The following is a 17,481-nucleotide window of genomic DNA, read 5'->3' as shown; positions in this document are numbered from 1 at the left end:
TAGCAAGCCCCGTACCCGCCCACGTAAATCTTGGACTCGGTTCGAATCCCGCCCTCACCTACAAACCCCGTCCTTAGCAAGCCCCGTACCCGCCCACGTAAATCTTGGACTCGGTTCGAATCCCGCCCTCACCTACAAACCCCGTCCTTAGCAAGCCCCGTACCCGCCCACGTAAATCTTGGACTCGGTTCGAATCCCGCCCTCACCTACAAGTCCCGTCCTTAACAAAAACCGTAGAGGAGAGCGGTGATGATTCGGCCATCGCACTTATTGTAAAGTGTATGGGAGTCAGTGCCGCGAGATTTTGTCTGAATGTGCAAAACTTTATTGCCTTGACCCACAAAGGGACAACCACGCCCTCAGAGCTGTTGTTTTCGATGCAACTCCGATTTTATGTTTTTTTGCATCTCTTATGTAATATTTTCAGTGTATCGTAAGCTCTCACTTCAAAAACGTGCCAATTAGCGACATGTAAATTATTTCGGTGACGCAGCGATGCCCGGCGAAGGTGTTGCCGCATAACACGATCACCTGTGAAGCTCTCGTGCTGGAAAAGTGTGTGACCACACATTTGCTTTTTATTGAGTCGTGATGATTCGGACGGTTGATTTTTTCATGATTTTTATTAAATTTATATCAATTTAAACATTATAGGTGTTGCAACGTTTATAAAAAGGTTAGTTTGGTTGATTAATATTCAGATATGCTTGTGAGAAGAGAAGGAAGCCATAATACCAAAATTTTTGAGATTTCTTGTAGTTCTCCTTTTATTTTTTCCCCTCTAAATATTGAGAGGATACTTTAGTCCTCTAACAAATGTTTTGTAGAAGATATAATTTTGTTTATTAGCCAATCAAACTTAAGTTATATTAATATTATGGCGAGTATTATGAGTGTCCGTACCATCCCACCTCCCTGGCCGAACCATCACCACGGCTGGGGGCGATTTAGAAACTTAGTCTTTCATCACCTACATCTGAAAACTGGAAATAGCTACGAGTGTCATATTAGCGGCCTACAGAGCCAAATGATGGAGGAACATTTTGAGGTCAACAAAATTACACTACTTTTTAAACTTCTTTTTCTAAAAATATTTTTCTAAAAAGTGTCCGAATCATACCGGCTCTCCCCTACCCGCCCACGTTATCACAAGTGTCCTCGCCTCCACCTCAACGGTACCAGCGTGTCATATATCAAAGGAAGGGGCTTGTGAGACTTCAGCGACCTCCGGCAGCACTTCGAGGTCAACATTAGGACCTCGGAGCTCATAAGTATACATTGAAATTTATACGTATATATGTTATTGATGTGGTTGTGGTGAGCGGAGTGGTGGTTGTGGTGGCTATAGGGATGTGTGGTTGTGGTGACGAGAGTGGTGGTTGTGGTGACGGGAGTACGTGGTGGTTGTGGTGACGGGAGTACGTGGTGGTTGTGGTGACGAGTGGTGGTTGTGGTGACGGGAGTACGTGGTGGTTGTGGTGACGAGTGGTGGTTGTGGTGACGAGAGTACGTGGTGGTTGTGGTGGTTGTGGTGACGAGTGGTGGTTGTGGTGACGAGTGGTGGTTGTGGTGAAGGGAGTGGTGGTTGTCCATGGTGACTAGGAATGTGCGGTATTGGCAAAAATACCGGTTTTCTTAAATAATACCGGCCCGCCTCTTCCCGGTATAAGTCATGATACCGATACAGAGAGAGAGAGAGAGAGAATTACATAGAATTACATGGAAAATCAGACCCCATGGTCCAGACTAGGTGGTCACTAAGTGAATCATAAGTGATTCTACATTAATCAGATGGCTCCAAAACGTTGCTTTTCTACTCTAGTTAATATTAATTAAGTTCAAGGAAGTGACGGTCGAGCTTGTTTTTAAAGGAGTTAGGCATGTTACACTGGACCACTGATGGTCGGAGCTTATTCCATTCTCGCACTACAACGTTGGTGAAAAAAATTTGGTGCAGTCTGAATTTACTTGTCTACATTTGAGTTTTATGCCATTGTTCCTCGCTTGCAAAGTGTCATCGATCATAAGCAGTTTTGTTCTGTCTACATTCGTGGAACCGTTAAGTATTTTAAAACATTCGATCAGTTTTCCTCAGAGGCGACGTTTCTCAAGAGAACATGTTAAGGGTGGAAAGCCTTTCTTCATAGGACGAGAGAGAGAGAGAGAGAGAGGCAAGGTGTAGGTAACAGATTCTCGTGTCATATGGAATGCCTCCTATATCTCCTGTGTGTTGCCTCCCCCCACACCCAGGAGCTGTCGTGATGAAGGCCTGACTCGTGGGGGAGCGCCTGTGTCCTGCCTCCCCCCACACCCAGGAGCTGCCGTGATGAAGGCCTGACCCGTGGGGGAGCGCCTGTGTCCTGCCTCCCCCCACACCCAGGAGCTGCCGTGACGAAGACCTGACTCGTGGGGGAGCGCCTGTGTCCTGCCTCCCCCCACACCCAGGAGTGGAGGCCTGACACACTGGGCGACCGCACTGATAACAATCTCAAAGCTGGAGACTGGGATGCCGGGCCAGGAGGGGGAGACAACAAAGCTAGATAGGTTAATTTAGGTCAAGAAATGCTGTATAAAGGACATGAGGAGTCACTATAATAGCAGCAATGATACTGTACTTGGTTCAGTGTGTTAGTGAGGATAGATTATCTTTGGTAGAGCGGGGCACCACCTCAGTGTAATATATCAAGTTATTTATATTACAGCAACACTTACAATTTAACTCATCCCTTTCCCTTCAAGCAATAGTTCTAACACCTTTAATTTAATGATTGAATGTTTCCTTCCTTCACTTTTCATTTCCTTGTTTTCTCTTTGACCCATTTTCTCTGATTCTTCGTTTTCTTCAGTTTTCTCTCTCATCCATTCTCTCTCCTCCTCCTCCTCCTCCTCCTCTGTCCATCTTTATTCCGTCCTTTCATTTAATGTCTAAGCTATCTTTTGCTTGATGTTCTTTCTGGTGGTCAAATCTTGCATCTCATTTCCTATCGTCCATTCTCTCTCCTCCTCCTCCTCCTCCTCCTCATAATACAGTTCCTTCTATTCTCCTTTCTCCTTTATTCTTTTTTAACTTTTCCTCCCCTTTTCTATTCCTTTTCCCCAACTTTCCTCCTCTTTCCTCTTCTATTCTTCCTTCATCTCCTTCTCCTTTTTCTCCTTTCACTTCTCCTCCTCCTCCTCTTCCTCTGTCTGTTTATCTTCATCCCTTCCTTCCTTTTAATTAATGTCTAAGTTATCTTTTTGCTTGAGGTTCCTTCTAGTGTGTTTGTGGTGCCCGGCTCTGGTCACTAGTTAGTTTTGTCACTGTATAATTGTCAGTCCTAGTTTGTTTTGTCACTGTATAATTGTCAGTCCCAGCCAGGCGCCTCTTCCATGTAAAGATATCGGCAGCTTCAAGTCTTGCCGATATCTCAATCATCTTGATGAATGTAAATTAACCGAAATCCTTGTTACTAAGCCCTGCATGGTGCTCTCTCACATAATGCTTCTTTAAATTTTCAGTCTCACTTAACTTCCGGGGTTAGTACTATATTTTGCCATGAGTTAACTCCCCGTGATGGCCAGTTTCATGTACTATATATAAGTAATTTGCCTTTTGCATGGCTATAATTCTGCATCCGTGTCTAAGGCCCAGTTTCACAGTTCCTCATGATGGGTTAGTAAGCTCCGAAACCAATACCAGAGCCTTCGAAATTTCCTTGTACGGTGTCTGGAGTTTATATTCAAGTTCACAAATTTGACGAGACTATACAGGAAAGGTCTTATATTGTCATGATACGAAGGAAAGGGAAGAGAAGGGAGATGAGATTGGGAGACGAATGAGCTGAGATCCTGTTTATATTCAAGTTCACAAATTTGACAAGACTATACAGGAAAAGCTGTGTTTATGATATGAAGGAAAGGGAAGAGAAGGGAGATGAGTAAGCTGAGATCCTGTTTATATTCAAGTCCACAAATTTGACGACACAATACAGGAAAAGCTCATTGTATTTAGTGTGTCATCAAAGACCGCGCCATTTTGAACAGTATGGGATTCTATAGCTTGGTTCGGGAGTGTTACAAAGACCATGATGGACTGTGGAAATGGCCCTTAATGTTCCCTTTTCTAATATGCCTCTCTGTTTTTGCAGGATGCCGCGGACGGACCATGCAGAGGACTCATCGCGACGACACCAACGGTTTGGTTAAGTGGGTTCTCTTGTGTGTGCGTCTGTGTGTGAATGGCAGGCCTGTCGTATGATTGTGTGTGTGCGCGCGCTGGGCGTTATGCCTTCGCGCTATTATTTTGTTAGGATGTATTTTTTTGTGTGTGAACTTTTTGCACGTAATCTTTTTTTATACCCATAGCTAGCGTTTGTTTGTGTGTTGCTGTGTTCCGGGAGATGGGCGCCGGGGGACATGGGCTGGGGGGGGCGCACGTGACCTCCTCTGTCCGTGACCTCTTCAGCTGGGGAGACCGGTAAGCATTTTGATATAGTTGTGTGGATAATGGATATTGTTTTTTACAGCTAAAGAAACCGCTCAAGGGCAACAAGAAAATAGGTTTAGAAAAATGCTGTTAACCCCTTCCCGGCGGCAGGGGAGACGTATGTTCTACCCCCAAAAAAAAGGTTTATAAAAAGCCTGTTAACCCCTTCCCGGCGGCAGGGGAGACTTATGTTCTACCCCCCAAAAAATAGGTTTAGAAAAAGCCTGTTAACCCCTTCCCGGCGGCAGGGGAGACGTATGTTCTACCCCCCAAAAAATAGGTTTAGAAAAAGCCTGTTAACCCCTTCCCGGCGGCAGGGGAGACGTATGTTCTACCCCCCAAAAAATAGGTTTAGAAAAAGCCCATTAACCCCTTCCTGGCGGCAGGGGAGATGTTTGTACAACCCCCCCAAAAAATAGTCTCTGTATAGACGCTGTTGATGTTCATCTGTAGTGCGGCCTGATGAACGAGCCTCCCATAACCCACTTAGCCAGTGGGGTACCTCTTTGGCCGACTCGGTAAGGAGTGGCTCTCCCGTCACGCTGGTCACGGGTTCAATCCCAGGCAGCCGGGGAATACCCTCTCCCTGTTGTGATTAATTTCCCGTGTGTTTCGATACACGCAGAGGACGTGTGGGACCGAGAGAGTAATAGAAAAAAGAGAATAGAAAATCTCATCATTAAACATCCATATGTGTATATAGATTCCCCGCAAGTGGGCATTCCAGAGTGACGTTTCTATATCGACTCTGCCGCAAAACTGAACAAACATTTACATCTGTATATAGATGTTATTTAACCATTTTGTTGCTAAGCGCTCGCAACGAGACTATCCCCTCAGGCGCGCTCAGACACCCCAGCAGGGGAAGGGAATCTCTCTTAACCGCTGTATCTCGCAAACTATTCATCACCGTTACAAAACAAAACCACCATTGGAAAGAGGAGGTCAAGATCTATAAGATTCAGTAATGTAAGCCTCTCCTGCGAATGTACAGGCACGTTCAGGGGGTGTTGCCTGTGAAGACGTACATTTCTACGTGCGCGACGGTCAGCCGTAAGACAACTACTGTAGATCCCTTGATGACGGGGTGCTGGCAGGGCAGTATTGACAGCTGAAAAATGTACAACTATTTGGTCAAAGAATCCGTCAGGTGAAGCTATGTAAAAATGTCGCTATATTGGACAACAATTAACATCCACCAGTTGCTCGTCCGTAGATTTGCCGCGCTGGGCTGACATGATTTTCCACCAAGTTTAGTAGAAAACACACTCAATTGGCAATCCTGTGTTGTGAGAATTAGTGATGGAACACACTCATACACGGGAGATTTGAGTGCGGCTGGAGGTCGCAGTGAGTGTTTAGCAACACCAGCAAACACGCCTAACGCCCGCTGCAAGCGTTTAGCAATGAAAGGGTTAAGTTAGACTGGTTATATGTATATTGATACATTCAAATGAAGGTTTAGAGTGTAACCACTGATGGTACAGAGTCAGGATCATCAAAATCATCCAAAAAATCATCATCTATATCCTCGGCTACCAAAGGAGTCATTTCCTCCGGCTCAAGAGGTCTCTTTCTCCCTGACATGATAGACTATGATAATAAAAGAAACTAGGAAAAAATGCAAAAGTTCCCGGTGTTAGCTGATGTGCGTTGCATATCCAACAAGGCACAAGGGTGACTGTCCTTCAGAGGCAATGTCGGCAAGTGTCCGGGGGTTGAGATGCCCAATGGCGATTTATTTTGTTAATTTTGTCAGTAGTAAGGAATCTTCTATTTTATTTATTTATTTATTTATTTATTTTTTTTTTTTTTACGTTGCTGCCTATTGCGCCAGCAGGCATCTTCCCGGTGGGGCCTGATGGTCGGCCCAGCCCGTTCTGGCGCAGGCGAGTGTTTATAGTGGCGCCATGCTGCTATCTAATGTGGGCAAGTGAGAGCAAACGTCTATACACTGACCCGCCAACAAAAAGTCCCAATTTCCAAACGTCACTATATAGATCCTCTGCCGGGAAGGCCTTAACCCATGGGCGTCGGCAACGGGAAAGCCGAGAAGTGGCCGAGAAACGTCAACATTACCCAGCATTTGGAGACACAGAAAAGAGCATGGAACGTACATCAGAGTACCTTTTTTTATTTATTTATTTATTTATTATTTATTTATTTTTTTTTTTTTTTACATCGTTGCCTGATGGTCGGCCCAGCCCGTTCTGGCGCAGGCGAGTGTTTATAGTGGTTGCTCCTCTCATAACCACAAAGCCATTAAGAATATTTCCTTCTGCTCAAACTCCATTCTGTTTGTGTGGTGTTTGTCACAAAATAAACAGTCTTGTGGCATCTAGCCGAGAGTCACTTGTCAAATGCAGAGAATTTGACAAGTGGTTACTGTGTGGATAGCTAATTCAGTCTGCCATGACCTTACAGCACCACCCATGACAAAAAGCCCACCTCAAGATCACTCACCCACCACAATGACCCAGGGCATGCATGGTGGGTTGCGCTATGCCACCATCGCCTAGAATTACCTCCAATTAGGTGTTTTATGGCGATCCCTTTTTAGGCTCCACCGTACCACAGCCATGACTTGTGAAAGCCCAGAAAAGGGTCTGCCGATGTTCTTGGGTTAGTCGCTGCTCCTTCAGAGGCAAAAGTTATGAGCGGCTGAAAGAGAGGTCAGTTTCGGGAGGAGAGGCGTCTCGATACGTCATTCCTCGTGAGAGAATTCAAGTCAAAGGCAGGAGGAGATATAGACACAGGAAGGGTGCCCCAGAGTTTACCAGTGTAAGGGATGAAAGAATGAAGATGTTGGTTAACTCTTGCATAATGGGTTTGGACAGTATAGGGATGTAAGAATGGGGATGCTGGTTAACTCTTGCATAAGGGGTTTGGACAGTATAGGGATGAAAGAATGAAGATGTTGGTTAACTCTTGCATAAGGGGTTTGGACAGTATAGGGATGAAAGAGTGGAGATGCTGGTTGACTCTTGCATAATGGGTTTGGACAGCACAGGGATGAAAGAATGAAGATGCTGGTTAACTCTTGCATAATGGGTTTGGACAGTATAGGGATGAAAGAGTGAAGAAGCTGGATAACTCTTGCATAATGGGTTTGGACAGTACAGGGATGAAAGAGTGGAGATGCTGGTTGACTCTTGCATAATGGGTTTGGACAGTATAGGGATGAAAGAGTGGAGATGCTGGTTGACTCTTGCATAATGGGTTTGGACAGTACAGGGATGAAAGAATGAAGATGTTGGTTAACTCTTGCATAATGGGTTTGGACAGTATAGGGATGAAAGAGTGGAGATGCTGGTTGACTCTTGCATAATGGGTTTGGACAGCACAGGGATGAAAGAGTGAAGATGCTGGTTAACTCTTGCATAATGGGTTTGGACAGCACAGGGATGAAAGAGTGGAGATGCTGGTTAACTCTTACATAATGGGTTTGGACAGTACAGGGATGAAAGAATGAAGATGCTGGTTAACTCTTGCATAATGGGTTTGGACAGTATAGGGATGAAAGAGTGGAGATGCTGGTTAACTCTTGCATAATGGGTTTGGACAGTATAGGGATGAAAGAGTGGAGATGCTGGTTAACTCTTGCATAAGGGGTTTGGACAGTACAGGGTATATGTAACAATATTATTTGTATACGTGTGAAAATTTATTTAAATGAGTATATAATGTTAGTAATTGCAAAAATGATTATATATGCATAATAGAGGAGATAAGTGATGATTTGACCATTTTTAGTTAAGAAAAATTCAGTTAAGTACGTGAGAGATAGAGATGGAATTTATATATTCTTAAAAATACTTAAAACTACTTATCCTCCCTAATTTCTACCTTTCCCGTACTTAATTAAATTTTGGCATTACAATTTTGTTGACCTTAACCCGGTGGTGGTGGTAGCAGCAGGGGTCATGTTTCTTAATGGTCCCTCCAAGCGAGAAAAATGAGAAAAATCACCTTCACACAAACCATTTCATAATATATAACAAAGCATTTTGGATCAGATTATGTATCATCTATTTTGGGGAGTTTAAATCATGGCACAAATTTGGCCTGTCGCTGCTACACGGTAAAGCCACAAATTTGGCCCGTCGCTGCTACACGGTAAAGCCACAAATTTGGCCCGTCGCTGCTTCACAGTAAAGCCACAAATTTGGCCCGTCGCTGCTACACGGTAAAGCCACAAATTATAGCCGGGAGCATTCTGGACCATCTAGAAAAGCATAATTTAATTCATGATTCACAACATGGGTTCACAAAGGATAGGTCTTACCGTACTAACCTGTTGCCCTTCTACACTAAAGTAATCGAGGCGGTTGACCGAGATGAAAACTATGACATATTGTATCTAGATTTCAGTAAAGCGTTCGACAAAGTTCCCCATCACCGGCTATTACTAAAATTACAGGCTCACGGCGTAGCTGGTAAAGTTTTGAACTGGATCAGGGCGTGGCTCAGTGGTAGGAAGCAGAGAGTTCGAATCAATGGTAGGAAATCTGAATGGGGCAGTGTTACGAGTGGAGTCCCTCAGGGGTCGGTGCTGGGTCCTCTGCTTTTTATTATTTACATCAATGACTTGGACACAGGAATTAGTAGTGATGTCAACAAGTTCGCAGATGACACCAAGGTCGGTAGAGTAATCCAATCAGACCGGGACGCTAGCGTTCTCCAGGATGAGCTTGACAGGCTATATGATTGGGCGGGGAAGTGGCAGATGGAATTCAATGTCGGGAAGTGTAGCATTCTGAGTGTAGGTAGGAACAACCCCTCACACAATTACTCCTTAAATGGCACTCCTCTAAGCAGGTCTGGGCGTGAGAGAGACTTAGGAGTCCTAGTGAGCGCTGACCTCCGTCCTAGGGCTCAATGCATTCAGGCTAAAAATCGGGCAAACAGAGTACTAGGTTTCATCTCAAGGAGCGTGAGCAATAGGAGCGCTGAAGTCATCCTCAAACTTTACTTAGCACTAATTAGACCTCATCTCGATTATGCAGTTCAGTTCTGGTCCCCCTACTATAGAATGGATATCAAGGTGTTAGAATCTGTACAGAGGAGGATGACAAAGATGATTCAGGGGGTGAGAAACTCGCCTTATGAAGACAGGCTGAAGCAGTTAAATCTACACTCTCTAGAAAGGTGAAGGGTGCGAGGAGACTTGATCGAAGTCTATAAATGGATGAAGGGATTTAATAAAGAGGATGTCAATAAGATTTTGATAGTAAAAGAGCCAGGTAGGACGTGTGGCAATGGTTTTAAGTTAGACAAATTCAGATTCAACAAAGACATAGGCAAGAATTGGTTTACTAACAGAGTGGTGGATGAGTGGAACAGGCTTGGGGGCCATGTTGTGGGTGCCAATACCATAGATACATTCAAGAAGAGGTTAGATAAAGCCATGGCCTTGTATAGCCTAACCAGCCTATTTTTGGGGGGTTTAAATATCATGGCACAAACTTGGCCCATCGCTGCTATACGGTAAAGCCACAAACTTGACCCATCGCTGCTACACGGTAAAGCCACAAACTTGACCCATTGCTGCTACACGGTAAAGCCACAAACTTGACCCATTGCTGCTACACGGTAAAGCCACAAACTTGGCCCGTCGCTGCTACCGGGTTAATGGAGCAGCCACCTGTGTCTGAGCCAAGATGTCTGGATGTCTCCGCCGCTGCCTCTCCGCATGTCTGAGTCTCCCTGTACTTCCAGCGTGTTGCCCCGGCTGGAGAGACACGTTGATGGAGGCGGCTGCGTGTGTCGTCCCTTGCCTGTATCCTCTGGCGTCCAGGTAAACAATGATAATGATTTTGATAATACCAATAATAGTAATGAATATAATAATACCAATAATAGTAATGAATATAACAGTACCAATAATAGTAATGAAATGATAGTCGGTCAAATAACGAGATCATTAAATACTGTTGCTCTTGTATAATTTTCATCTTGTGTCTAATTCTCCGTCACTGTCTCCTGGGTTGTGTCTAAGTCGGTCTTGTTCTTTCAGAGGCGCGTAAGTGGAGAGCATCGGCGCAGCGCGGGAGCAGCACGTCAGGGTGTAGGGTGTCTTTTTAGCTGGTGTAGGGAGCTTAGGGTGTTAGGGTGTTAGGTGTAACAACGGTTGGCTCTTTCACAGAACGGGTGTGATTCCGTTCTGCGTTTGAGTCTTCCACCTTCAGACGGTCTCCCTCCGAGATGTCTGAAGTTTTTTTTGTCGGTTTTCTCCGTAGGAGGAAGCCGGCTCTAGCTACTCTGGCCTCTCTTCCGGGGCCAGGCGGTCGGGCTCTGCTTGGCCATGCGTGTTCTTTCGCGTTGTCTCCGCCGACGTTTTGCCAGACTCTTCCGTAAGGTTGAGCCTGGCTTTTTTATTAGGTGGATCAGGCTGCCTTCTTCCAAGGAGTCTGATGGGAGTGGAGTCTTTTTTTTGGTGTATGTCTGTGGGTACTTAGTGGGTAAGGGAGGGTGGGGTAGAATGGTTGGTGGGCTGGAAGTGGGTTGGGGGATGAGCCTCCTGGGATTTGGGTTGTGTCGAGCCTTACCGCCTGGTGTGTTGGGTACACCTTCACGCCAGGGGGGGGGTGCCAAGACCATATCCATTTCCTGGGCAGGGCGATTCCCCTTTCCCATGCTAACTGGCCCTCCTCCGTCTGCCTCCCCAAACCCCCGCTGAGTGCTTGTGTGTGTTATTTTATTTAGGATGTCTTTTTTTTGTATGCCTTTTTCCCGTGTGTTTATACCCAATAGCTAGCGTGTGTGTGTGTGGCAGTCCGGAGGCGCGAGGCAGCGAGGACATCACATCACGTCACTACGGTATATCCACGGTATTTGGTTTAGTGTGTGCTGTGTGTGTTTGTGTGTGTGATGGCAGGCCTGCCGTGTGTTTGACCTTTTGCTGTGTGTTGCTGTGTGACTGCTAGGATTTCATTTCTATGTATGTTTTTTTCCCCATAACCCCCTTCCTCCCTAGCTCTTTAGCTGTTGTCCCTGCTGGGTGGATGCTGCCGGGCGACCAACGGCGGTGGCGGTGTGCAACGCGGGAGCAGCGAGGTTTGGGTAGCACTACGGTGCAGGTTATGTAGGGTGTGTGAGTTTTTTTGTTGTGTGAGTGTCTTTTTTGTGTGGGGTGTTGGCGGGGACTTAGCTAATCACTGTGTCAGGAAGGCATGGGCGTGGCCTGTCCATCAGGCCGACGGGTGCCACCTGGCAGTCAGGCTAGCAGGTGACAGGCAAGCTATCTGGTGGTCAGGCTGTCAGTCGGGCCATCAGATAGGTAGGCAGGCCACCTTGCGGTCGGGTTGTCGGGCGGGCACCCCACCCTCGGTCAGGTAGGCAGGCAGCAGCGTCTACGCTGAACCGTACGGCCACACGTACGAACGCACGGAACCCGTACGCTACGTTCCGCCGCACTGACGCTCGTCGTACCTCTGCTCGCACGCTTGCGGGCGGGTTGGGGGCGGGGCGGATGGGCGGACGGGCGGGCGACGTGGGAACGGGCGGGCGGACGGGTGGTCGGGCGGGTAGGGAGTCGGAGCAACGCTTGAAAGACGCGCAGATAGATGTCAGATTCTCCCGTAGGGAGGTCTGGCAAGGTGTTAGTTTAGGCGGCGGGGTTGTACGCGGGCCAGTCTGTGTTACAGCTTTGCCGCCAGGGTAGCTCCTTCCGAGCTGCCCAAACTGAGGACCAGTTTTCCTCACAGGAGGAGGCTGGTGGGGCCTAGGGTGTTAGGGGTACAACGGTTGGCTCTTTCACAGAACGGGTGTGTTCCGTTCTGCGTTTGAGTCTGCCGCCTTTGGGCGTCTCCCTCTGAGATGTCGGTTAGGATTTCTTTTTTTTATATGTCCGTGTGTGTAACTGTTGCCTTTTAGCCTGTTGTGTTCCTGAGCAGCAGAAGAGGAGGCTGTGGTGACCCGCCCGATGCGGAAGGCTTCTGGGCCCTGTCGGCGGAGGCGCACCTCTCTGGCTGACTGGTTGACCAGGCTTTGACCAGGTGGCCAGGGAGGCGCATCCTCGCTGGGCGGGGTCTGGGGGCCCTCCGTCTTGGGGAGGTTGCTGCAGCAGGAGGAGGTAACTACTGCTGGTTTTGTAAGGCATTGTGGTTGAGAGCACCTTGCAGCTGTAACGCGAATTTCGTTCCGTAATAAACAATGTACCGCCATGCTGCCTGTCCTTCCTCCCTCCCAGCACTGTGTACGTCTGTGTGTGTGTGTGTGTCTTAATTCTCCCTCACTGCACTGTGCGTACGTCTGTGTGTCGGTGTTGCTCTGTCTCTGTCTCTCTCTCTCTCTCTCTCTCAATCTCTCTCTCTGTCTCTGTCTGTCTCTCTATCTCTCAATCTCTCTCTGTGTCTTTCTCTCTCTCTCTAGTTAGTAAAGAACAGGCAATGTTTGCCATGGAAGACTCTACATAAGACCCTACAGTGTACATCCCAACCCTCTACGGCCGTTGCTGCTCCACCCGGGCATTACCACATCCACCCGGGTCTACAAGAAACCTCCACGGCCGAGCTTCAACAACAGAACACCTCGTCACCGTTGATGAGGCTCCACACCCCAGACCACAGCCATGTTAGCCTCGATAATAATCCTCGGCGCACTTATTCCGAGACGTCCTCGTGAGTGAGTGTCCTAATTGCCTTTACTGATAATGTCGCAGGTATCCAACGGTTCAGGTGTGATGTCAGATATTTTTGTTATTGTGTCGTAAATATCCAGTGATTATTTCCGAGTCGCTGAATGTTCATCGCACACAAGTTTGTCTTTGAGTAGAAACACTAATTAATATCCATGATCGGTTAGGTTACGAACTCCCTCGATTTCAGACTGGAGAGCTACACAACACCGGTCATCCGCTGAGTGGTTGAATTCCTAGTCTACCGGCCCCTAGAGGAGTGGTCGATTGCCTGGTCTACTGTGGATATGAGTGGTTGATTCCCTGGTCTACCCCTGGATGAAGCGGCTGTTCCTATGCAGGGGAGGACTCACACAAGCGATAAGGTAAGGTTTTAATGACTGGGTTCACAAGAGGTTTTAATAGCTGGGTTTACAAGAGGTTTTAATAGCTGGGTTTACAAGAGGTTTTAATAGCTGGGTTTACAAGAGGTTTTAATAGCTGGGTTTACAAGAGGTTTTAATAGCTGGGTTTACAAGAGGTTTTAATAGCTGGGTTTACAAGAGGTTTTAATAGCTGGGTTTACAAGAGGTTTTAATGGCTGGGTTTACAAGAGGTTTTAATGACTGGGTTCACAAGAGGTTTTAATAGCTGGGTTTACAAGAGGTTTTAATAGCTGGGTTTACAAGAGGTTTTAATGGCTGGGTTTACAAGAGGTTTTAATAGCTGGGTTTACAAGAGGTTTTAATAGCTGGGTTTACAAGAGGTTTTAATAGCTGGGTTTACAAGAGGTTTTAATAGCTGGGTTTACAAGAGGTTTTAATGGCTGGGTTTACAAGAGGTTTTAATAGCTGGGTTTACAAGAGGTTTTAATGGCTGGGTTTACAAGAGGTTTTAATGGCTGGGTTTACAAGAGGTTTTAATGGCTGGGTTTACAAGAGGTTTTAATGGTACATATCTACTGAATGTTGCTGTGTTACATATCTTGACATGCTCTCAGGGTAAGGAGTGTTCTGATATGGTGCCTTCCCCCCCCCCCCCAGCACCTGTCGGACCTGGAGACTACCCCCTGAGCCTGACGGTGGAGCTGTGGACCCTGCACCAGACCCCCACACACCCCCCCACACCACCCACAGCAGGGGCAGGGTGTTGAGACTCCCCCCACAGGCTAAGACAGGGAGGGACTTGAAGATCCAGGTTTTTGTCATCTGCACAGGAATTGACACATGGTATTTGGGAGCAGCAAGTAGCGGGCTTTTTTTTTTTAATAAAGTTTCCTTTTTTGTGTGCGCCCTTGAGCTGTCTCCTTTGTTGTAGAAAAAAATACTTGACAAGGCTTTCATAGGTGTTTGGGGCATTTCCAGGGGTAGTTTAATGACCCTGGTGGTAGTCTGACCCTTCCACTGCGCAATGAACTTGAAAAAATGCTCATAAAAACATGCTTATTAACCCAGTAGCAGCGGGGATCATGTTTCTTAATGGTCCCTCCAAGCGAGAAAAATGAGAAAAAATCACCCCTCGCACAAACCATTTCATATATATCAAAGCATTTGCGATCAGATTATGTATCTTCTATTTTTGGGGGTTTATATCATGGCTCACAACCAAGAGAGCCCGGACGAAGTGGAAAAATTTGGGTAGCTTTTCCGATACCCTACGCCCCTGTCCACCCAGCAGTGAATGGGTACCAGGTATTAATCGGGGGTTGTGTCCCGTCTCCTGGGGTCTGTTCCCTTCTCCTATAATTCCTTCCCCTTCTGTCTCTCTCTGGCATATGATCACAGATGTTGCGCTGCCCACTAAACAAAACTTTACAACTTTCCAACAGTTGAATTACAGTTTGATCCAAGTGTTGTCCCTGTGGCTCACCCTCCTAGAGAAATACCTGTTGCTCTGAGAGGTAAACTTAAGAAGGAATAGACTATATGGAAAGATTAGGTATCATTGTTGAAGAAAATACACCCACAGACTGGCTCAATAGTATGCTTGTAATTGACAAAGATAAAAAAAGCCACAAATTTGGCCCGTCGCTGCTACACGGTAAAGCCACGAATTTGGCCTGTCGCTGCTACACGGTAAAGCCACAAATTTGGCCCGTCACTGCTACACGGTAAAGCCACAAATTTGGCCCGTCGCTGCTACACGGTAAAGCCACGAATTTGGCCCGTCGCTGCTACACGGTAAAGCCACGAATTTGGCCCGTCGCTGCTACACGGTAAAGCCACAAATTTGGCCCATCGCTGCTACCAGGTTAAAGGTTTTGGGCAACTTAAATTTGATGAGACTTCTAAATAGGTGACCTTTAATACCTGTTTTGGAAGATATAGGCCTACCTTAGACTTACATTTGGAGTAAGCGGCTAGCTCTGAAATATACCAGAGAAGGATGCATGAGGCTTTTGGTGAAGGTGTAGAGATCATGATGGATGACATTTTGGTGCATGGGCGGCGCACAGAAGAGGAACATGACCATAGATTAACCCGGTAGCAGTGACGGGCCAAATTTGTGGCTTTACCGTGTAGCAGCGACGGGTCAGATTTTTGCCATGATATAAACCCCCCAAAATAGATGATGCATAAACTGATCACTAATGCGTTGATATATATTATGAAATGGTTTGCGTGAGTGATGATTTTCTTCTCATTTTTCTCGTTTAGGGGGAGGAGCCTTTAAGAAACATGATCCCCGCAGCTACCTGCTTAAAAATGTCCTAAAGAGAAGCTGAGAGACAAATCTGAAGCTGAGCCCAATAAGACCGAGCTGAAAACCAAGCAAATTGAATATATTGGTCATGTTTTGACTGAAAGTGTCATCCATACTGATCAGCAAAAAGTGGAAGCTGTTGATGAGTTTATTCCTGTCCCACAAAACAAAACTGTGTCAGAGGTTTTTGGGCATGATCAATTATGTGGGTAAATAATTCATACAAAATCTTTCCACACTCACAGACCCGCTGCGTGTTCTGCTGGAGAAAAACACTGCATGACTGTTGTTGGGAGGAGACACAGCATGAAGGCTTCCAGGAGCTGCAAGACATCCTTGTGGTCAGGGCGCCTGGTCATTATGATGTAAGTGCTGTACCTGTCTTACTTTGTGTAGATGCTTCTAGCCTTGCACTATGGGCCTGTATAATGCAAGAAGGTCACCCTGTAGCTATCTCGATTTTGTTCTCGTTCCTTTACTTGTCCTGCTCTTTACATATGCCGATGTGCGAAACAAAATTTATTATTATTATTATTATTATTCTGCAGCGAGGTCATTGACAAAATCTGAAAAAAACTCTGCCCAGATAGAGAAGGAGGTGCTTGCTATAGTGTTTGGGGTTGAGAGATTCCATTCCCAGCAGTACGGCAGAGATAACATTGTTGTAGAGACAAATGACAAGCCCTTGGAAGCTATTCTTAGGACGCCACATAATTGCCTTCACACCTTTGAGACTAACGAATGCTGATCCTTTCCCATGGAGTGTCGGCGGAGGTCGAGCTGGTGGTTGGTGGCCGGGTCACGCTCACCACGGGCAAGGAGTTCTGTGAGATGCGCTCAGCCGATGTTGTTGACCTCGACCACATCAATGTTATAAGGTGGTGGAGGTGTGGAACTACATCTACATTAAACCACGGGACTGCCTTGACCTACCCCAGACAATTTGTTGGCTCCTGAACCATGATGTCCTCCCTGCTAGCCTCAAAGAACACCCTCAGTGTGCACCAAGGTGGTGATGCGGTGTGTGGCAGCCTGCCGTGCTCTACAAGGCTGTGATCTCTGCAGTTTTCTACTTTAAGGACAAGCATTTCCTCTTTCTCTGTAGTCATTCCCATCTAGTGCTTGGGGGATGTCCTTCTCTGTCCCCACATTTTATTTTCTTCTTGTCCAGGGGGAGGCACCGCCCCCCTCCCTGGTTGTGCATTCCCTCCACCACTGTATCTCTTTAGTTTCATGTTGCTACCTACACGTGTATTAATAATAGTTGTATAATGTACTGCCTGGGGGTTGGGATGGCATGTTCCTCCCTTCTCCCTTGTTGTTTACCTGCAGCAATAAATTATCAATCAATATCCATGATCGGTTATGTTATGAATTCACTCAATTTCTGTCTGGAGCACTACACAACACTGGTCATTGTCTGAGTGCTTGAAGCCTAGAGTGCCAATGACTTGACGCCTTGGCACTCATCTTACGCGGCTATAACCTCAAAATGAGTCCTCAGATTGTCGTACTCAGCCTCCTCTGTTTGCCGATTTCCAACTCAAAAACTGCCTCCTCAACCCCAGTAACTGCCTTCGTATATAGTTATCGTTAAAATGGTTAATTATTGGTGTTTTTTATCAATAGCTATGGCGCAGAGATCGGTAAATACGAGGCTCTGAGTACGATAATCTGGGAACGGTGCCTCCACTAC

General features: G+C 46.4%; 2 long non-coding RNA genes across 3 annotated transcripts in view; both read left to right on the top strand.

Annotated features, from left to right (window-relative positions):
- The window catches only part of LOC127000851 (uncharacterized), a 10,949-nt gene extending 215 nt beyond the window's left edge, over positions 1-10,734 (top strand). Inside the window, exons 1-4 of one of the 2 annotated variants that reach the window (XR_007754557.1) lie at positions 1-1,271; positions 2,251-4,456; positions 10,184-10,262; positions 10,482-10,734. The exon at positions 1-1,271 is cut by the window's left edge and continues 215 nt beyond it. This is a non-coding gene — a long non-coding RNA (uncharacterized LOC127000851). Of the gene's footprint in view, positions 1,272-1,525; positions 4,457-10,183; positions 10,263-10,481 lie in introns of those variants that run through there. The other variant, XR_007754556.1, reaches the window with a different exon arrangement.
- A 2,035-nt stretch (positions 10,735-12,769) lies between these two features.
- LOC127001028 (uncharacterized) lies at positions 12,770-17,248 on the top strand. Its single transcript, XR_007754671.1, has 3 exons — positions 12,770-13,090; positions 13,294-13,673; positions 13,724-17,248. It is a non-coding gene; the product is annotated as an uncharacterized LOC127001028 (long non-coding RNA).
- The last annotated feature ends 233 nt before the right edge of the window (positions 17,249-17,481 follow it).

Source organism: Eriocheir sinensis, chromosome 19, assembly GCF_024679095.1.
Source record: "Eriocheir sinensis breed Jianghai 21 chromosome 19, ASM2467909v1, whole genome shotgun sequence".
Taxonomy (NCBI): domain Eukaryota; kingdom Metazoa; phylum Arthropoda; class Malacostraca; order Decapoda; family Varunidae; genus Eriocheir; species Eriocheir sinensis.
The sequence above is the reverse complement of the archived record's forward strand: the minus strand, read 5'-3'. Positions and strand labels throughout refer to the sequence as shown.